Source organism: Cyanistes caeruleus, chromosome 3 (genome assembly GCF_971803275.1).
Source record: "Cyanistes caeruleus chromosome 3, bCyaCae1.hap1.1, whole genome shotgun sequence".
NCBI classification, from domain to species: domain Eukaryota; kingdom Metazoa; phylum Chordata; class Aves; order Passeriformes; family Paridae; genus Cyanistes; species Cyanistes caeruleus.
This window is the reverse complement of record NC_141703.1, coordinates 53,807,494-53,830,683: the sequence shown is the minus strand read 5'-3', so window position 1 is coordinate 53,830,683 and position 23,190 is coordinate 53,807,494. Positions and strand designations below refer to the sequence as shown.

General features: G+C 35.1%; 2 long non-coding RNA genes across 2 annotated transcripts in view; both read left to right on the top strand.

The window, feature by feature from the left end:
* The first annotated feature begins 522 nt into the window (after window positions 1-522).
* Window positions 523-2,633, top strand: LOC147654156 (uncharacterized). Its single transcript, XR_015284557.1, has 2 exons — window positions 523-601; window positions 1,327-2,633. It is a non-coding gene; the product is annotated as an uncharacterized LOC147654156 (long non-coding RNA).
* Window positions 2,634-21,610: 18,977 nt separating this feature from the next.
* The window catches only part of LOC147654155 (uncharacterized), a 62,513-nt gene continuing 60,933 nt past the window's right edge, over window positions 21,611-23,190 (top strand). The window contains exon 1 of the long non-coding RNA XR_015284558.1: window positions 21,611-21,786. This is a non-coding gene — a long non-coding RNA (uncharacterized LOC147654155). The remainder of the gene's footprint in view (window positions 21,787-23,190) is intronic.

Sequence of the window (23,190 nt, the reverse complement as noted above, 5' to 3'; positions counted from 1 at the left end):
TTTTTTTATATGTTATAAAATCAAAATTATAGCATTAGAAGAGGGGAAGTGTCTCTACAAATTTCAGGATAAAGGCAGCACAGGCCATGAGGTAGTATCACAAGATACGCACAGCTGTTAGCTGTTAGTTTTTTAACATGAGAATGTGCCATTTTTGTCAACATTACTTAAAAATATCTGATTTTATTGTAATATGATTCAGTATGATGGATTTTGTAAGAATAAGGTGTAAGTCCTTTTGATACATCTTGTGTTTTCTGAAATATGCATTAGAAATGGTAAATAATCATGCAGAACTATCCCTGGAGAAACTGTCCTTAAAATATTTAACATTTCCTGCCAAGAATACCATGCTCTACCTTAGTATTGCCAGTCATTCCTGTACAATCATGTCCAAAATTGCCATTTATTCTTCATTTGCAGTAAGAAACAAATATTCCAACTTTCGTATTGTTAATATAAAGTGCTAAGTATCTAAAAATACATTTTTTCCTAATAAGTGACTTATTTTATATGTTGCAGAACCAGTTTATTTCTTTGTAAAACCTGATATTTCATGCCTAAATAATTTTTCTAGCAGTTCTTTAGATCAGATCAGAAGGTACGTGGTGGCCAGTGATCAGCAGTAGCTATTGTAGTTCTTTTGGGAGTTTTTTTCTATCTTATGAGTTGATTTTGTCAAAAAAATACCATTTTCATTTTTAGTTAGTTTTAAAAGTAATGGGAAAGCATAGAAGAAAAACAGAAGGTAAAAAAATATTTTCCTCTTTTTTTTCTCCATTTTATTTAGGTGTATCTGTTTTACTTAGAAATCCATGTGTCTTTTAGCTGTTTTGTCAAAACACGATTATTTTACTTTCTCTTTTTCTTTCCTAAGTTGCTGAAGAAAAAATCTCTTCCAAAAGATCCAAAAGACTCTTCCAACAGATAAAAAGTTGTTCCAAAGCCCATTATTGTTTTGAGGAGAAAATATCCTAACAGAAAAAATAATATTAAAAAAAGAACAAACTTCACAATTACTTTTCTATCTCCTGATCTATTTTTAATGATGTCCGTAATGAGGCCTTCTGCACCTATTTTAGTGTGTTCCCAGCAACTTTTAGTCCCATGATATTTATTATGCTGTACATATTTTATATATGAACAATACTGTTATTCTGATCATTTATTTATGTTAAGCTGTGGCCATTATAGCAAAGTGTAACATCTGTGGTTTCATTTCTGGTGCAGAGGTAAAGTGATTACAGAATTATGAGTCTACCACACTCAGGGGTATTACAAAACATGAAATACAACAAAGTTCAGTAAGTTCTTCTAATTTTACAGGTATGTGATTATCTCACAGGAGCTACATCTTGTAGATACCAGATGTTTCACAATAACAGTAACTCTGGAGTTGCTTCATTGTTATAACAAGAAGATTTTACTGCTGAGAGAAAGGTTGGCATTTTCTCTGCTGGATGAAGATGAAATTGGCAATTTGCAACAGCGGTTTCAACTGAGCTATGTGTTTACATTGATTAATCTATCATGCTAGAATATTAACCTACCAATTGGAGCTCCCTCCTAGTAGTTTTCTAAACTGTGCCATATGTCTGGATCTTAATAAACATTTTCTTTAATTCCAGCTACAACAAGGGCTATTTTACAAAAGACAGAATCCTGACCTTTCTCCAAAACATCAAATACTTGAAATCTTAATTTTCCAAGCAAAGCTTGAAATTTTTTCATGCAATGCCAAGAATCATCATCCATCTAAAATTGCAGTGACTCAGATGATATGGATTCTGACACTGTACATAAATAAAGCAGCAGTTCACAAAAGAAGAAATCCAGCTCACATTTATAAAGGACTTGGATATTCAGAGACAACTTCTGAGAGTATTACTCACTTTGGATGAAATCTTCTTCTGGTATATAAGTCCATTCAGATGATGCTATCTAGGATGAGTTATAGGAGGCATAGGAAAGGATGGAATTTTTACGGAAAGTCACCCAGAAGGATGTCTTAAACATAGACAGTTAAACATACACAATTTAACTGGCTAACAGATAGATGCTGCTAGATGTATGCTATTCTTCAGAGGCTAGCCTATCAGTTCCCCTCCACAGGAATTTTGCAGCATTGTTCTACATGAACTGTAAAACCAAACTAAAACTGCTTGTTTACATAGCCAGCTTCTGAACCTTAACAAGGAGAGTATTTTTGTGGCAAAGTTGTCCTTAGATGAAATGTGGAATAAGTACTTCAGAGAAAAGGTTAATGGTAGATAGCCATTTTTTATTTTTATTGTAAGCCTCTGGCATTATGCCAAATACCAAAAATGGGAAGAAATGTCATTTTCTTGCTCCAATGAAATTACATGTATGTAAAAGTTTCAATCCAGTCATAAGAAAATGAAAGAAATACCTCAGCTAAAACAGAAACATTTGAACAATAAACTACAGAGAGATTACTTACTGGCTATCCTAACAGTGTCAGAATAACCAGGAATTTTAAAAAAATGAAGAAGATTGTAAACAATAAGAGAAAGAATGTCAATTATGAACATTAATAGAATTAGTCTAGACCTTTCTAGCTAGCTTCCTGGACTGCCATAGCCATAATAAAATCTATGTTGGCTGAAGAGCAAGTCTGATGTTGTGTTTTAATTATTCTGAAAAATACTACTGTTTATGATTAAAAGATTGAAATGTAAACTGGATGGAGTTATTGTAAAGTTTAGTATGTTATTCTTTTTGTGTATACTTTAATTAGCAACAGTTATTTTATGCTTTAATTGCTATCTATAGTTTAATGTATTTAATTTTTTTTTAACCAATGAGTTTTAATAATGGTTTGTAATTTTTTCATACCTTAGTTACTAACAGGAAAGTGGAACCTCATTTATGGACTATGGGTTTCTTTATCCTGAACAAAAAATTTACCTCAAGATTGGGTACATTCTGTCTTTTTAAAAAAATGACCCAGCCTTAGTACATATTTCTAGGTGTTATTTATTTTTGTAATTAGGGGAGAAAAATCAGGCATTTTTGGAGCAGTATTCAGCCTGAGTAGTGCTCTAAATTAGAATAAATGAACTGCTGACTGTGAGTACCTATGCTTTCCATTAATCTTGAAGATATCCCCTTAAAGAGTCTCTAGTCTAGCTCTAGATATCTATGTTTTAGATATCTGAGTTGTGCAAGATTATTTACATCTAAAGTATTCCACTACTTCTATATGCCAGAACGGTGAATAACAGCCTCTGTATAGCTGTTTCCCTTCCTCCACCACTGAAACTGGCTTGAAAGTATCAACAGAGTCCTTATTTTATTATTACCTAACTGAATCAGTATCTATATGTTAAATATACTCTTGAACTTGATACATCATTTTTGTATCAGGAAGAAAATTTGGCTGATTTTCAATATACGGCAAACTCTCATCTGATCCTTCATAGTTTGCAGTACTTGCTGTACTGTACACAGAAGGAAGAGCAATTTTTTTCAGTTGAATTATGGAGTCTGGCCATGATACCTTGAGGAGCTGGAACAGAGGCTAGACAGAGTTAAGAGGAATAAAGGATATTTATTGAAGCCTTCAAAAGCCACACCCTGGCAGTAGGAGTGCTCTGCCTGGATGGCTCCAAGATGGAAACAAAAGGAGAACTTAGTCAGGAGATCTTTTTATATGCTTTGGTTCCTTTTGCATACAGGAGTCCCTCTTTCCCATCCTCCTTTTCATGTTGTTTATACTTTAAGCCTGAAGTTTGAAAAAATTGTTCTTGAGCCCCCAACTGGAATAGGATTGTTGTGTCCTCATCACCCTGTGAACAGTTCCTAGTAACCCTGAATAAAAAGCCACACACCAAAGAACAGAAAAACTGAAAACTTAAGGCATCATTAAGAGCCTTAAGATCCTGTCATAGATGTGTCATTATCAGTTTGTTTTGTGCTTTTCATGCAGAGGCTTGAAGAGGAAAACTCCTTGAAAAACTAAAAGTTGTTTTATTAAACTTTTGCATAGATATTCATCATAAAAATAACATTCTGAGCAGTTGTCATGTGCACTACAGTTTGCTAGAGTTTCCACTACTTCGTGGGTGAAATGGTTAACATCTGAAAAATCTTTCCTTTAGTAAATCTGTGCATTTCCCTTGGAATTAGTGAAGATATTAAAATGACTTTAAAATGCTGGGGTTGGTCACATCTTTTGGAAGACAGCTGTTTCTAGCAAGAGGGTACTGCTACAACAGATTTTCTGTCATGACTGGAGAGTAGAAAGATCAGAGTTTTTTCAATTTCAAATATCTTCTTCGGTAAAAAGGCATTCATCAGTCTTCTTTTCTGTGTCTGACTCAATTTATTTCAGAGCGATAGTGTTTAATGAAAAGTCTTACGTTGCTTCAAATTTACTGAAGAAATTTACAAGAAAGAGGACATTCCACCTGTAATGATTTGCTGCTGTCTCTTGCACTCTGAGATACCCCTTAAAATCTCTCCAGCTTTTCTTATAGGCCCCCTTAAGGCACTAGAAAGCTTCTATAAGGTCTCCTGGGAGCCTTCTCCTTTCCAAGTTAAATAGACCCAACTCTTTCACTCTGTCTTCATAGAAGAGGTGTTCCAGCCCTCTGATCATACTCATTGCTCTCCTCTTTACATGCTCCAACATATCTATGTCCTTTTTGAGCTGAGAATTTGAGTTGGACATTAGCAGGTTCCGTGAGATGGGGTTAATCACCTCCCTTGCCCTGCTGGCTGCACTTCTATTTATGCAGCCCCAGACATGTTTGGCTTTCTGGGCTACACACACTGCTGTGTCATGTGGAGCCTTGCATCCACCAACACACTGAAGCCTTTCTCCTCAGACCTTCCCTCAATCCATTCCCAACTCTTTCTGAAATTTTACTCTTGAAATCCTAGATGTTTCCTTATTTTCATATATGTTACTAAGTACTTCTTGAACAACAATAAAATCACTAAAAGCAGTCAGTTTACTGAAAAATTTCTTAAAATAGTTTAAAAATTTTATTTAGGTTTTTTTGTGGGTTTTTTTGGTGGTTTTTGGTTGTTTTTATTTTGGTGGTGGTGGTGTTATACTTAGTGCTCTCTCATCTCTATAAAAATTAACTCTCTCATCTCTATAAAAATTAAAAGTACTCTGGAGATAGGCTAGGACTAATGGGAAATTGACAATTAAATAGCTACTGTACATGAATGACCTAAAGCTCTAAGAACACAAGGGAACTATACAATATGATTGATGTAGTTCACGATGTCATTAAATACTGAAGCAAGTAATTCATCTGTAAGCACAAATGCAGTAGGACATGGAAAGATGAATGTAAAGTAAAGAGATATAAATTTTCAAGCAGGCCAAGTATGCAAAGAATTGAACAAAGGACAACTATTTATGTTACTTGAAGAAGTAAAAGAAATAAGTGAGATCTGGAGAAAAATTAAGTCTGTACACACCAAGCCTTGAAAATAGTATCAGAAAACTGTCTGAACATCAGCCATGCTGATATGTGAAATATATGTATTTTATGTATATTTTTGAAGGACATCTTCTGAAGACGTCATGTTGTTTGATGTATAAGACTTGCTTAGTCACATATGTGTAAAGTTTACTTCAAATATGTCTTCTTGGTCTTTATTATGCTGATGGAAATTCTTCATACTTTAGAAAATAAGGAAACTGCTGGCTTGTACCAAAATATTGCCAAAATTAAACAGATATAAGAAAGGTATGCACACACAAACTACTCATGACAGACCTCCTTTACAGTTAAGTGCGGGGAGCAATTAATTTCATTCTAAGGTAAATCAGGTCAAATATTCCCTAAAAATATTTGTTGCTCATCAGCACACCAGAAGAAATTCTAACTCAATAGCAGGTATGCATACTTCAGCTGTCTGAAACCGTGTTCAATGACTCTCACCCAAGCATATTTCCATTATGTGCTTTACTATTGTCCCTCCTCCTTTTTTCAGACATCATTGGCTTCTGCTCCCTGAAACACATATTACTCATCCCACCCTTGTCAGAACAAGTCTTCCCAGAGTTTTCACAACATAAACCCTGTTGATTTGTTTCTCCTGGCACAGCTGCCCAGAGTTTGTCTTGCAGACCTATCATAGATCAGAAACCTTCAGCAGCTTGGCAAAAGTCTGTCAAGCTGGAGAAAATGTCATGAACCTTTTTCAGCCGATGGGTCTTCCATTTATTTCTAAGCCATTGATACATGTAGATAGTTAAACCACTTTGAGCTTTTATTGTTAATTCATATATTTGAAATAGGCATCATCAATTATTCTACGAGGTATAAAACTCATTAAAAACACATAATAGACTATCTCAGGAAGAAGAAACTTCAGGAAACCATTTTGTGCATCATCTTACTTAAAATTTAAATTCTAATGATTAACAGAACAGCTTAATAAATGTAAAAGTTCTGATATGGTATTTACTTGTATTTTGAAGCAAAATAAATTTTATTCATTTGTGTGATTTCTTATTATTCTAATCGCACTCCAGTACAATGTCTGCTTTGAAATTTGCACTGAGACATAAAAGACTACATAATAAAATCTCTTCCTAGCATTGCCAGAGACCTACTTTCTGATGCCAATAAAAAAAATCACAGTAGGGTTTGCCAAAATTAGATTTCATGGGCTCAGTTACCATAAATGGAAAGAAATAACTGCTTTAGTATTCAGTTTGGGTCACCTAATTAAGACATCTTCAAATGCTTTAGAATGAGATCAAACCTGAGGTACCTAACCTTAATATTACTGTTGCATTGAAGACAGATTTATGAAGAAAACATATCTGTATTGAACCCCCAAGATAACTAACTCAGATAAAGCAATCTAAAGCTGGTTAGGATGAATGCCTCTGCCTATGTCTCTATCCCTTCCTCTCCTAATTCTTAAGGCTTGACATATGTGCAATTACAGAAGCAAAGTATTTTAGAGGTTTGCACTAGAAAACAAATGCAATACAAGTTGGTAAATGTTGTGGTTAGCTTTAAAAAATAGCTTCCTCCTAGCACTACCACAAACAGCTTTCATTATGCTGTGTTTTTTCAAAGACATTTTTATTTTTTTTATGCTTTACACAGAGAAATTTTGTTACTTATGACTATGGCCCTCAAATTAGAATTTTTACTTAGGTAAAAATAATCCCTGAGTGTAACAAGACTTTCATATCTGTAAAAATGAAAATATTTCTCTGTTGAGGCTTTGTACTAAATAGGTAGGTAAATATTTCACCTCCCTTTGGATAACTTTAGAAGGAAAGGTTTGTGGAATTTAGGACATCTGCGGAACCTATTATAGACCCAAGTAATTTTTCTGATCATGTATTGTAACTGACCAAATGCAAATTTGCATATGGAAAATTACTAAATTAATATGCAAAGTGTTAAAAGACAAGATAGGTCTCAAAAATCTGTTGAAGAATAAGACATTAACCTTTAAATGCCTTAAAATACTCACTGAATTTTGCTGATGCATCTCATCTGTATCTAAGTCAATAATGATTTTTTAAAAATTAATATTACTTTAACAGAAATCAGCATATCATGTAACAATAAAAGGAAATAAATATCCCACTGATTGCCTCTTCCCTTTTGGTGTTTAGTTATTGCATTCTGCCTCCACATTCAGCAGGGTATAATGGAAGGGTTTATTTCTTATGTGATTAAAGTCACAGCTGTTCCCGCTTACTGGATTGCTTTAACCCAAAATGTGTATGAAAGGGTTGAGTCTCTGTTTTATAATGTAGTTTTCAAGTTCCTCATACTAACACTGAGAGAAAAAATATCACTTTTAACGAGGTCCCTCAAGAGTGCCTTCATTACTTTCACATGATGATGATAATGTAAAGAAAGACTTGTATTCATCCCTGGAGTGACCCCACTGTGTAGATGCTTTTTTCCCCCAACACTTTAGGACTATATTTTGTAATTCTATAGCAAACATAGCTTTACTGCTTCAATCTAAGTACAGATTTTTCTTCGTAATGTGACATATTTATTTAAGCTGGGGTAATGTACAACAACCTGCTTTAATAATCTGGGAAGGTAACAGATGCCAAACAATGTGTTATGGAGTGTAGCAAATTACTAAAGAGACTCTTACTTCTTGTTTAAAACTAAACCTTGTAACCAAGCTGGAGCAGCCAGAACATGTACTGGGAAAGCAACACAGGCAAGATCACTTCTTACCAAAATTTGCAAGGTATCTGGGGGCCTGATCAGCAAAAAACTTCTTTAGTTGAATACTAACATTCACATGATAAACAGCACACATTATATCACTCAGAACTCTGGATAGTGGCTGAAGGCAATCCTTAAACAAATTCAGACTGTCTACGGTCATTATATTATTGTCTCAGTGAATAAGGTGGTTAATTTAACTTGGGACACAATAACATATTTTATGAGGGGAAAACCATGTATCTGTACAACTTACTAACTTTGTTACATATTTTCTTGATGGTGCCCATTCAGCCATTTACCTTTTTCTTTGAATTTTAAGACAAAGAATCTGAAATCTACAGTTTTGATCAACTTTTCATCCATCAGAAAAGCCTAAAAGTCTTCTTTTAAAAAATGAGCACAGACGCTCAGGACATGCTGTCGATCTTCCTGCTGTCACCACATAGCCTATCCTACATAAAGAACAATCATTGTGAAAAAGACTTGAAGCAATCTTAACAGTTCCCAGAAGCTGGAAAAGATCTCTTGGAAATCACGGCATAATTTAACAGGGATGATGGGAAAAAGATGAGCTGTATTGCTGACTCATACAAGAAAGAAATGGCTTCCATCCAATGTTCCTTCCTGGTACTGGGCAAATAACAGTTTGAACTGAAAAACTAGAAACTCTGGTTGCTTGAACTCAAAGTCATTCCTATATCAAAATCTCTTTTTTTTTTTTTTAAATTCCAAAATTAGAAGGACAAATAAAGTAAATAAATCCCAGTACAGACAGTAAAAAGAGTTCCATATAAGTTTTCTAGAAGAATGTTTTTTAATGTAGTCTGACACCTGGAGGTGCATGCTATATGTCTGCTGATATCTGCATTAGAATTGATTTCCATTGACAAAGTAAATATGTTCTGCAAATTTGTGCGCATTTTTTAAAATGGTCAGTGGAAGTCTGTCAGAGCAGCCCATGGAACACCACATTTGATAAAGGTCTCACATATAAAATTGTCGCTGTGCAAAACCCAAGAGACTTTTGTGGCAAATGAAGCTGGAAAAGGCTGTTGAACAGCTTCTCAACTTCAGCTAGGAATGAATGAGAAGGAATGAGAGTGATACAAAATTAAATGTGAAAATAATTCCAAGAAAAGGCTACCACTGAAGAGGATGGAACAAACCCTTATGCAGCCTTGAAAACATCATGTTACAGCACTTTGAGGGGAGACCTCAAAGTGCGGTAAAGTTGTCAGCAACCACATCCTGCTTGAGGAGGACTAGAGAGACAGCTTTAGAAACCACAGAATGGATAACACAGGAAAAAGGATAATCACTGTGAAAAATTATCTTGTATAATAATTTATGAATAAGGCACTTTTTGTGTTAATGAGACAGTTTGGAATACTATGCTTTTAAAAACACTAAAACAGGCTAACAAAAATTCATGGTTCTACTTAAGCTGCATTTTAACTTTGACATATTGCAATATTTTGAGCATAACAGTGTCTCCAGATTAAATTTTAGAAAGATGTTGACTAAGGTTATTGAGAAATTGGCTGTGGAAATAATATTTTATAGGTTTTTTCCCCACAATCAGTAAGACTAGAATTCAGTATGTCTACTTTTCTCTCCAAAATACCTAGAAAATGTATAACGCTAGGGAACATTATAAAAAGCTTTGCTTTTGCTCCTACATACTAGGAGCAAAAGAAAAGTGTTGTGGGTATACAGTAACAAAAAAAAATTGCACTATGCATTTCTGGAACAACACAGATATTTCCATCTGATAATCTTCAAAGCAAAGCATTAAAAACAACAGTAATTTCAAAATGTCTGTGAGGACATGTCAGGGTATTAAAGGTAATTAGGTACTAAATTTGGGATAAATTAGTAATGCATCTAAGAAGAGTATTCTGTAAGAATGTAATTCAAACTTTTGAATTAATTTTCAAAAGAAATAATTTCTCACACATGTTTCTGAATGAAATCAAATGACTACACCAATTCTTTTTTTCTAGAAAATATCAACATATTTGACCAGCCTGAATTTTTCTTCCAAAAACAACAACAAAAGATTAAAGCAAGTATTTATAAATATAAAAAAGAAATGCTTGCTTGCTAATTGCAGATTTCAGGTACCTGAAAAGTAGTTCTGGTTTATAAAATATGAGTGTTTTATGGAAGGAAAAGTAATAAACAATCAGTCATTTCAAAATATTATATCTACATCATGCATGTGTTTGTTGTAAATGTTCAGGCACAGCTGGGGCAAGGTTGGAAATAATGCACTGAGAAATGGGTCAGAAAGAGTAGGAAGGGTTGAACAAGGTTCTGCAAGGGGAAACAGTCCCAACAATACCATGTTGCAATCCCAATACAGTACAAATTACCTTGGATGCTCTGAACTGCTATTTCTAATGTGTCATCAGAGAAGAGGTCGGTCAGGGCACAGAGACTGGAAGCAATGGACTTGTGAATGACCCACGTGAATCTGACAGTGATTCACCCTCCCCATGGGGTGAGCACTGCAGTTCAGGGACTAAAAAATGAGTCCCACAGTTGCATGGAATTCACAACCACAGAAATGTTTCCTTGGTTTGTAAAGTCCATTGGTATTAGACTTTGTCCCAGATGCATCAGTGAGAATATCAGGTCCAGCAGCACCCTTGATTATTCACAAATTTTACTCTTGGCTGTTCTGGCTTCAGGTATTGGGTGGTAAAGTGACCTGGGCAAGTAATGACTGAAGTATAGCCAGAAAGAGTAATTGTGATAAACTCAGCTACAATACAGGGTGATGTGAATATCCGCTAGGACAATTCCAAATGAAAGTGTTCTTGAATTCAGTCATCAGGGTGTAGTAGAGGAGTTTGTAAGGACTGCCACATTTTGGGTGGCCTGTGTACTCTATAACCCAATTTTCTCCCACAACACTCCCAGGAATATACTAGAGTCAAAATAGCGTAGTAAGGAAATCTGTTCTCAAGAGTTCTGCGAGCAACACTCATTTTGGAAAATTTCCAAGTCTAGTGTTGATTAGATAAGGACTACATCTTCCTTTATATTCAGAAAGAATACTTTCAAGGACAAATAGCCCTATGGTAAAGCACAAGAAAATGAAGCATCAAGTGCACCAGAACACATGGAAAGTCTAAGGAAGCTAACCCCTGCTACTTTTTAATATCATATTTCATTATTATTGCTAGTGCTTTGATTTATATGAATCAGTAATATGGGGGATCTGCCACATTTACTTAACCATCAGCTTATTGGGTCACTTGTAGTTTCTGTAAATAGTTAGATAACATGATTTCATTGTTTCTTCTCTATGAATAATATGAAAAGGAGTAAAGTAATAAATTCTTTTCCAACACTGTTCACAGCTTAATTCATTTAAATTTAGGCAAAGGGTGTAAAGTTTATTCAGAATGCTGAAGTTTTGTTTATTTAATAGGTTTTTGCTTCTTAGCTGTGTGGTATAGAGGTGTTCAGAATAAAAGGCAGAAAATAATACAGCTCCTAACTCTTTGGGTGTTTTAGTTCAGTTTGGAGGGTTAGATCCTAGGTAATCACTTTAAATTATTTTATTTATATATACCTCTGGGATTTTTTATTTTTTTTTTTTTGATTTTTCCTATGTACAACTTATATACATTCCCATAAAAGCAATGCCTAGAAAGCCATAGAACTTTGTGACGTATTTTATAGCTTTTGCATTCTTGGGAAGCAAACAGCTATAGAAGCATCAAGGCAACAGAGAAAATGTGCCCTATTTTTCAGGGACAGTCAAATATCCAGTTATAAGATGCTTTCCTAGACCATGCCTGACACTTGGCTTCCCTTCAGTCTGTTTGAAATTTCAAACCATTTTCTTCTGTGGTACTATTATTAGCAATTATTATTTTGAATATAAATCAGACAGCTAGAAGTTAAAGCAATAAAAAGTAAACGAGAAACTTAATAAACAAGATCCAATAAAAGTTCTGTTTAATTACTATTTTAAATTAAGTATTTTTGTTGTGATTGTCCAGTTCCACACATATTATAGTATCTTCTACAGTTTTTCATAGCTAGTAAAGCACAATCCATAAGGAAGATCATCAACCATTTCAAGTTGTATAACTCCATCCCTATCAGCAATTTGGACAATATATACTTTATAATTGGCATGAGGGATTGGAGCACATTACAGATAATCCAATTTTGTAAGATAGTGCATAGAGTATGTTATAACCTATGTATTACAGAATCAGCGTCATATAAGTCTTACCCTTTTCTGTCTTTCTGCTCTCCCAATGAGTTTCTCCTCATTTGACCCTCTTAAAGGCATGTATGTATACATGTAGAAAAAAAATGTTCACTCTCCAGAACTGCTCCCTAAGCAACTTATTTTACATCCACAAAAAAAGATTAGCTGGCACCTGCTGAAAGTGAACAAAAGAGTACAAGAACAGGGAAGTTCATAAGTTACTTTATCAATGTGTTTTTTCTTAAAAAATTTAAAACTATAAAAAGGAGTTTATATTGTGAGGAGAAAGATTAACTTTACTTTCATTATGGATTCCTAAATTCTGTCACTTTAATAATCTGATTCCTTACATTGAAATAAGAGTATGAAGCTCCCAAAGAGAAGTAGCACTATCCTTTTTTCCCTCTCTCCCTTTTTGTTGTGAAAAAGGAAAAGAGAGGTCTAAATTACTTTTCACACAGTCCATAGAAAGACTAAATTCAGAGATGAAATAGAACTGTGAAAGCTGATGGAGAGTTTCATATTAATTATCAGAAAAGCAGATGGTTGCAAAAAGCTTCCTAAAATCCAGTGCACTTCAGCTTTAATCCTTTCATGTCAATTCTTAGCTACACCAAAAGAATGATTAAAAAAAAAAAAAATAAAGAAAATTAGAAGACAGAACTATGAGATAGGACAAGTGAAAAGACGTGATACAACTGCAAAAGAAGTGAGAAAAGAAAAGCGTAGAAAAATAGAACGTCAAGATATTTGTAGTAAAAAGATCAAAGGATTGGTACAAAGTGTTGAGAAGAAGGTGAGAAATGCTGGTGGGAATTGGTGGAAAAAGAGCAAAAGAAAGGGATGAATAATTGAATGAAGAAGTAAAGTCTACAATGTTACAAGTTGAGTTAGAGTGAGAGGACAGAGAGGGTGTGTAGACAGATAAAAATCTTTAAAAAGAATAAATGAAATCAAGTAACATATCAAATAAAAAGGAAATTAATAGACTAAATGAGACAGCTGAAAAGGAAATATAGACAAAACCACAAAAATAGGACAAATATAGTTGGTACTTGCACACAGCAGTAAGGATATTGCCATAATATTTAATCAACACATTTTAAATAAGACAGAAGATGTTTATGGTCCTCCATTTCAAGAAAAACATCTAATAGGAAATTCTGAATACACTTCAATTAGAAGATTCTTGTCCAAAGTAATTTTTATGTAGTTGGAACCTTCACATTGTAATTCCTCTGCAGTCAGCACTGGTGAGGCTAGACCTCCAATCCTGTGTCCATTTCTGAGCCACTCACTGCAAGAACACTGAGGTTCTGGAGTGTGTCCAGAGAAGAGCAAGGAAGCTGGTGAGGGGTCTGGAGCAAAAATCCTATGAGGAGCAGCTGAGAGAACTGGGGTAGTTTAGCCTGGAGAAAAGGAGGCTCAGGAGTGACCTTATCATAGCCTCAAGATGTGCTGGAGATGCTCATGCTGATCATCAGGAAGAATTTCTTCTCTAAAGGTGTAGTCAAGCATTGGAATGGAGTGCCCAGGGAGGCCATGGAATCACCATCCCTGAAGGTATTCAAGAAATGCCTGGAAGTGGTTCTTAGTGCCATGGTCTAGTTGATGAAGTGGTGTTTGGTCAAAATTTGGGCTCAGTGAACTTTTCTCAGTTCTCACCTCAGTGAGGTCTTTTCTAACCTTAATGATTTTGTGATTCTGTTAGGTTAAAGAAGCCAGTTTGTGCCAGAGAAGGTTTAGATTAGACATTAAGAGAGTTTCTTCACAGAAAGGATGATCAAGTATTGAAACAGGCTACACAGGGAAGTAGTGGAATTACCATCTGTGGAAGTGATTAAACATTTATGGATGTGGTGCTTGTGGACGTAGTTTAATGGTGAACCTGACAGTGTTGGGTTAATGGTTAGGCTTGATCATCTTAGAGTTTTTTCCCAGCTTTAATGATTCTCTGGTCTCTTCCCTGGGCTGCACGGGAATCTCTGCTTCTGTGCCTGTAGTAGCTCCTCCCCTCCCTCACTGACCTTGAGGTTTGCAGGTTCATTTCTCATTGTTTCTTTGGTGTTTTCTTCCCCCTCAAGAAACACACTGCTGTACAACACTTTGCCCCTTCTTAAATATATTTTCCAATATATTTATACAGCTTGATGCTGTAACCAATACGACAATCCAAATTCAAGGAAGTCTAATACTATGTTTCATTCTTTAATAATGTGCATGGCTTCCCTGTCCTTGTTGATAATCTTCATTGTTCTTCTCTCTTCTCTGAAGGCAAGGAGGCACTGAGGATACCTTCATGACAAAGCTAAGTAGGATGAAAAGTCAAAGACCAAAACCAAGTAAAGAGACGACTGAGCAGACAGCATTGCTAGGTGAGGGGAAAACTGTTTGGACCAACAGAATAATACTTCAAGAAGCCAATGGTTTATGGGTAGTTTTCAAGGTTTTGGATAATTTACAGGAAGAAATCAACAGTGTGTTACCTGCATTGAGTATAAGTGATAAGGCTGCTGTGAGCTGAATATGGGGCTGTCTAGTACTGAACAAAACCAATTCCAGCCTTCTCCAAAAGATCCACTGGAGGGCACAGTGTCAAACCATGACATACAGGTAGTGCATAATGAACATTTTGGAGAAGAATCTTGAAATTTTAAGCCGGATCCTCTATTCCTTTGTCCATAATGTGATTCAATGCACCACAGCAAAAAGGACAGACTGCAGAGAAACCAAAAAGTAACCAAATGCACATTCCCATCTTTAGCTGCAAGCTGTGTTTTTCAATTAGATACCATAAAAGGATCTATATGAATCTGAGTGATAACACTATTAACACACTGCTAAATTAAAAATTATTTATATTGGTCATCTTAAATGTGAGCAAAATATTTTTTTTTATCCACTGGGGGAAGCAAGACTGTCTTTTCTTAAAATGTGTTCAGCCTATTCCCTGGTCAGGGACTCTACAGATTACCACAATTTAAATGTTGAATCATAATAATTATGTTAGAGAATTAAAAAACAGTATTGGGACTAATTTTGTACCCTTCCACTTGAAAATCCAGGCTCCCTTACTTATCTTCAGTCAAGACATACAAGACTCACAGGGAGTCATAAAAAGAACTAAAAATAACCTTACATAGCTTTTCTAGGCATAAAAATGTCATACTTTAACCTCAGAATCTTCCTGGGACAGAATTAAATTCTGTGTCTGTCCCACCTGGACAATGAAAAATTTCTTTTTTTAAAACCTTCTTGTTGGAATTAGGCTTTATGTACAATTAAGCTCACGTAATACTCTTTAAACTTTGTGTAGGCTCGTAAATAACCCGATGGTGTGAGCAGGTGTCAGGAATGGATGCACGAGTGCAATGAGTCATGAGGCAGCGAAGTGGTGGATATTAATAAAGGCCAAGAACAAGTGGGGCTCTTCAGCAGGAGTGTGAAAGTCAGTATGTTTCACATTGGACTTCAGACCCTAACCATGTTGACTTTATTCATCATAATTAAACTGATTTTGCATGAAAAGGGAGGATGCTTTTATGTTAAGCCGTGATAGCCTGTATGTAAAACATCTCAATGTTTAAACAGCACAACAATGTGATTTATGTTTTTTAAAGATAAACATTTGCTTTCCCCATGTAAGAGCTATTCACCCTAGTTTTCTGTTCCTAAAAGTCCTTTGAAGTAGTGGAGTTATGGCAACCAAAAATATTAATGATTAGGAAAATTAACTCCTTAGTGGAGTACCTGTCCTGAAATTTCCAAAATTATTATGCCCTCAAAACATAATATTAGGAAGCACTGCAAAATGGATGTGTTCTTTTCTAAAGCTAAATTATGTTGTAATGCTATCTATTCATTAATATTAATATCAATTGTAATAATAATGCAGAAGTTGTCTAGGACTATTTACTTGATTTTTTTTAAAAAAAAGCAAACCAGAAGAGAAATTTTGGCCAGAAGAACATGCACAATATGACTGTGAAGGACAGTCTGATGCTTATAACACAAAACAAGAACTACTTCATACATTTATGCACCATGGCAATTCTATAAACTTTTGTTTTCCATTTTGTTGTATTTTGTAACTCTCAAAATGAATTGATATTTTTCAATTGTTCTTCATTTTCATTTCAAAAGACACAAAGAATTTCCTGCATGAAAATACTCCACAAAGATTACCAATTTTAACTTCGTAATAAAGACATTTTCAAGTCAAACACAATTAGTGTAATATGATCTATCTATCTATCTATCTATCTATCTATCTATCTATCTATCCATCTAATATGTTATGTATATATAATGTGTTATATACATATTATAGATTCTGGTACTTTTACATCTTGATTAGCATAAAATTTGTTGTATTGAAGAGTTTTATTCTGCCAGCTATAAATCAACAATTATTATTTTGTTGGGGTTTATGATCACATACATAACACAAGAAGTAATAAAAATAAATAGGTTTCTTTGGGCTGAATAGAAAACAGGAACTTTATACAGCCTTGATAGATTCGGGCCCTGCAAGATTAATAGAAGTGCTTAGAAACTTTATATCACATTAAAATATTGAGATGAGAGGGGAACTTTCTAGTAATCTTCTTAAAAAAAACCTGAACCCACACCTAAACCAAAACCTACCAAGGGTGCACATTAGGTGAAAATTATTCATAGTGAGGTTTTAATGGATTATATACATACAGAGCACTGAATTTACACTTTGCTTTTCAATTTCTCTGGGCTTCAATGTCTTTTCAGGGTGGTTTGGGGTTTTTTTGTGTGTCACTGAAGCTTTTTTGTTGTTTGGAAGGTTTTTTGTGAAAGAAAAATCTTAGTAATTTTAAAAGAAAATTAATGTATGCAACATACTTGAGGAAGAATATCTGAGTACACTTTCTTTTTTAAACTTTGAAACTGTATCACTCAGATTTTCAAAGCATTAAGCTTTTTTGTTTGTTTGTTTTTTGGTTTCAGTGTGGTTTAGGGTTTTTTTCCCTTTTTAGTAGGTCCTGGGAGTTAGGCAGTCCTGAAAAAATGAGTGTCCTGATTTTATAAGAACTTATTGCTTATAATAATTTTGATTTGTAAAAAGGCAATAAAATGTCAGCTTCTACAGAATAGATATGGGGAGAAGGAATGTCCAGTCAGTTACCAGGGCAGTGTGTTGTATTAATTTTGAAATCTTATGCCACAGTCATAATGAACAGCTGTAATGAACACACCCTGCAGTCAAAGCTGCAACAATTAAAAAAGTGTTAGGTTGAGAACTTTCATTGAATCCATTAACCTGACTTCGATGGCTGGCCTTGGTGCTGACTTGTGGAGGAGATTATAGCAAGGAGGATGTGAAAAAAGATGAGAAAGCAAAACTGTTATATAAATATATGTGTATGTGTATATATATAATCATATACATGTATGAGTTTATTAATGTTACTCCAAACACCCTTCCTAATGTATGCGGCTTTCCACCACTGCCAAGCATCTGCATCTAAAGATCTAATCAACTGGAACATTTATTTACTGTTATTCAATTTTCAGGGATACCATGGGGATCAATTTATCACAAATTGTTCATTGATTTCCATAATTGACATGCTTTCTCCAAATCATGCAAATGGCAATTACATTACTAGTGGCTTTAGTATTTTGAACTACTTTGTATGAAAGAAAACAGGATAAATAAATAAACAGTAACACTAATAGAACTGGTATTATTTTGGCTCTTTTTCTTGACAGTCATAATACATCATGACTCTTTGCAAGTATCTGAAAACAGTGTATACCTCAGCTATCTGTCTAGAGGTAACATTGTGCTAAAGTCAAAAGAACCTTGACTTTTTTGTTCACATGTATGAAATTTTAAAGGTTTATGTGATAGCCTAGGGTGTTTTATTGGCTTTTATCTGCCAGTTGACAGCCCATGAGTCACCACTGGTTTTGTTTGACCTATCAGCAACTTACACTGAAAATCTTGTGGACAACCAGGAAAAAAACCCAAGAACATATTTTTTATATGATTGAAATCCTTATCATTCATCCAAATACTTATTATTACTTCAGATTCAATTGTTACAGAATAACAACAACAAAAGAAACAGAAAAGATAAAATTACTACTGTTTTAGTTTTATAGTAGGCAGCAGTTCTTTGTTTTCTTGACTATCTCTGAAATGTGTTTCATCCAGCTCTACATGTGAGATTGTTTAACTGACTCTTTGTGAGTGTTTAAAGACATAGTATCTCCTCTCTTAGTCTGTGCCTCTGGCATTGTCATATCTTGCATCTACTCCCCCTTTAAAGTATTCACTGTTCCTGTCAATAGACCTGTATGTCTCTGTACTACATCACCACATTAGAGTTATGTGTGTCATTCTGAAAAAATAGCTACTTGTTTCTCCTCTTAAATGTCAAAGCATGGTTTTGGCATAAAAATATAAGCAAAAAAAAATCAAAAATAATCAAGCAAACAACAACCACAACAAATACAAAACCAAAACCAAGCAGATTAACCATAGCTAAAAAGTTATAAATTAACTGTGTAAAAGTGAAGTTCTTGGATTTTAAAATAATTTGAGGCAAAGAAAGTCTAACAAGTCTCATTCCTGAGGCCTTCCAAAAGCCATACAAAGACTGTAGCCTGTTTCTTAGTGTCGGTATTGTATTACTTATCTACATGATTCCACAGCCTGAAACAGTCACCTCCATTTAGCAGTCGCTGGGGGGTTTAGTGGTTTTCTCAGTATCTAGCAGTGTCTAAGATGCATGTCCATGCACAGGGGAATACCTTGTTCCAGCTAGTTGACTATCTCCTCATTAATTCAGGAGCTGAGCAGTTTCTGATATGTTCTGTGGCAGTTAAGAAGTGTTTAGTACAGCTGTCTCAAACAGCAATTTAGTATAATTTGAGATATCCTGGGCTATGAATCTTGCTATCTACCTGTCAGTGTAGAGCAGTATGGTGAGCTGACCTTGGCTGGCCATGAGGTGCCCACCAATTCTCCCTGTCCTCAACATGACAGGGGAGAAAATACAGCAAAATACAGCTCACAGGATAGATAAGGATAGTGAGGTCACTCTGCAATTACTGTCACAGGCAAAACAGACATGACTAGGGGAAGATTATTTTATTGTCAATTAATAACAGAATAGTGTAATAGGAAAATAAGAATAAATCTAAGAACACAGATTCTCCCAACCCCTCATTGTTTTCTAATCTCAGCTTCAGTCTGAAACTTCTACCTCTTCCCCTTTGAGCTGTTCAGGGAGATGAGGAATGGGAGTTGTGGATAGTTCATCGCAGATTGTCTCTTCTGTTCCTTACTGCTCACACTTTTCTCCTGCTTCAGTATGGGGTCCCTGCTCCAAAATGCAGTCCTGCACCAGTGTGAGCTGCAGGAGCTCACAAGGCATGCCAGAAAAATTGCTCCTACGTGTGCTCCTCTCCACAGGCTGCAGCTTCCTTCAGGGCACTTCCACCTGTTCCATCAAGGAGGGGCCCTCCTTGGTTTGCAGATGGATATGGGCTCCACCATGGACCCCCATGGACTGCAGGGAAACAACTTGCATAGTCATGAGCTTTGCCAAGGGCTGCAGGAGGAGCTCTACTCTTCCCTTCTCTTAATGGACCTTGGTGTCTGCAGATCTGTTTCCCTCATATTTACTCACTCCTCTCTCACAGTTTGATGTTGTGCAGTGTTTTATATCCCTTCTTATATATGTTATCATAGAACCACTATTGATGTCACTGACAATCTCAGCTTTGGATCCCTCTTGGAGTTAGCTGGAACTGTCTCTGTCAAACATGGCAGGGCAAGTTTCTCACAAAAGTCACTTTTGCAGCCCTCTCACTACAAAAACTTGCCATGTAAGCAGGATACAAAGAGAAGTTTTCTATACCGTCTGCATCATATCTGCCAGTGCCAAGGAGATGTCTCAGATACTCCAGGTCATTTTAATTGGCACTTGACACTTACAGTAGGGTAATCATGCAAAGCCTACAGGCAATATGACAACTCTTCAGCTGGCCAAGTGTATTTTATGCTGGGACAAATAACTCAGGAAGCTCAGTTGGCTAAGTTTTTATTTAGAAGCTTAGTTCACTGGCCTTGACTTTGGAGACTAGTGTCATTTTAGATACTCTGGGAAACCCAAGATATCACAAGATAGTTGCCAGAAATAGAGGATGCACAGAACCGATGTATTTGATAACAAGTGGAGGCTGGTTAGCTGCTGATACCTGGAAGATTTTAATCCTGTAGGTGCTTTGAAATTAGAAGAGATATACTTCTCCTCTTGTTTTGTTTCTGGTTTTGTTTTTTGTTTAGTTTTTATTTTCTTCTCCATCCCCCCCTTCCCCAGTTAATTACAACACTAAGCTGATTAGAATTACAAGAGGGTTATACATCTCTTCAATTTTGGAAGAGAACTCCACTCCACTCTATCCACCAAGTCATAAAATCAGGCTTACATGTGCCTAGTTAATATTTAATCATCTTATGCATAGTGGAGCATCTTTGACAGAAGGAATTGAGAGGATATCCCTCTCCTGGATAATTTTCAGACTAATAATTAGTTAATCCCAATGGAAATGGAGTCTCAGGTCCTACTACAATTATTTTTAAAGAGAAACAAGGAATAGGTTCTATATTTGACCCATGATAGGTGGTTGAAATTGTTCTAGGCATTACTAGCTTGCACAAGTGTGTTTCCCTCTCCACAGTGAGTTTGCTACAGTAATACAATACATAGAAAATAATGAGGTTTGAGGGGACAGACTGCTCTCGAGCAACTTACTTTGTGTGTTAGGAACCAGCAAGTTGTACCAGTAATGAATGGCATTTCTGTCAGACACTTTTTTCTATTATCAAATTTTCATTGTATGCAATGTAAGGGGCAAAAGATCTTGCATATGAAATTTCCTTTGTGAGTCTCCAGACTTATTATCAGAAATTTATTCAACATATTTCTTTGAAGACACTGGAAAAATATAAACTGGTTTATTAAAAAACACATCAAACCTTTAAAATCCTACTTCATACATTAAATATAATCTTGTAACTTAATGTTCATAATTCTTCAATGTCTAACATACTGCTTATTTGCATTTGCAGAAAATTAGTGTACAATGGAAGAAGTATTGTATAGTATTCATCTGCTACTGTCTACTCTTACTTTGTTTAGGAATGAAAAACTACAGGAGAAAAAGAGAAGATTATGTTCTCTCAATCTGGTTTTGTAGTATCTCCCAAGAATTTGTATTAGATCTTGTAATAATGGATGAGAAGGCTCAAGAAACATTAGTCAATATTGTCAACATGCAAGGAATCACCAAGGCAAGGTATTATATCCATATTTCATTAAGATAAAAATAGTTCCTTTACACTAAACACTTGTGAAGATTGATCACTGGAGGTAAACTTCTTTATGAAAGAGATTTGCAGAGGTATAAACAATTTTATGCTTACAATTCCCATTTACTTTCAATAGGAATTGGGTGCCTGGCTGGTATTTGTGTCTTATAAAAGTTGTAAGTGATGATTGCTTTTTTCCCTATCCTACTGTCCAGTCATGTCAATAAAATTTGTCACTCTTATAATCTATCAGGTAATTTTTGAAAATTATTGAGTAATGAACTGTCATATATTTTTTAAGATTGCTATAAAAGTATTCCATGTAATCAGCAGACTCATCTGATTCTAATAAAGAATTTTAGTGACAAGAAATGTATGAAATGTCTATTTTAATCTAATCTGCTTTAATGTAATCCGTTACTTCTGAGAAAGATTGCTTTATGGCCATTTACTAGCTTCATTTCCAATGTATGAATCCAGAATAGTGGTGAGCAAGCAATAAAATCAAGATACAGAATAGATACCTACTTCAAAGGATTCAAAGACCATGAAAACTCATTATTCGAGTGGTAGAGAGGATCTGAAAAAATGAAAGTAGGAGTAAAACATATCACATTTTTGCAGAGCTTCATAGAAGATGCTACTAAGTACCATAATGTATACTTTTTTAATCCCCAAGACCTTGAATAGAATACGCAGGGAGCATATTTTCTTCAGTACAAAATTAATTTCCATTGATTTTTCTGCGACCATATATAAGAATCAGATAGTGCAAAAAAGGAGTCAACAGTCACTGATGTCACACACTTTTAGTCAAAAGGGAAATAATTAAAAAAAAAAACAAGTTTAATAATCAATCATCTGAGATTACACCAGCAATCTTGTTTCCCCTTTTATACCTTCTTAGCTAAGAAGAGGATAAGAAGAGAAATCTTTGTGAATGACACAATGATTTTTCCCAATCAGTTGGTTGGGGTTTTTTGCTTTGGTTTTTTGTTTTTTCCTGAGATGTTTCCCCACTTTCAAACACTGTCCAGAAGGCAATTTGCTTCATGATAAAACAAAAACAGACAAACAAAACCAATCAACCAGAAATCCTCACATTCTCTTTAGCCAAATACATTTATTGACTTCTAAGACTAAGATTGTAAATGATGGTCCAATGCAAAGGAGATCTGTGAAATCTGTCCCCAAAAACTATGAGTGTGAGAAGAGAACAAAGGTACCAAGTGTACAGGCAGTTGGGCAATTACTGGACAATGAAGGAACAGAGCCCCTGGAGCTGGGTAAAACTGGTTTTAGTGGTAACAAAGAAAGCACAGGACGAGTGTTCAGCATATATAAAACACAATAGGTTTGGATATAACAGGAAATTTAAAACTGTGTAGAAA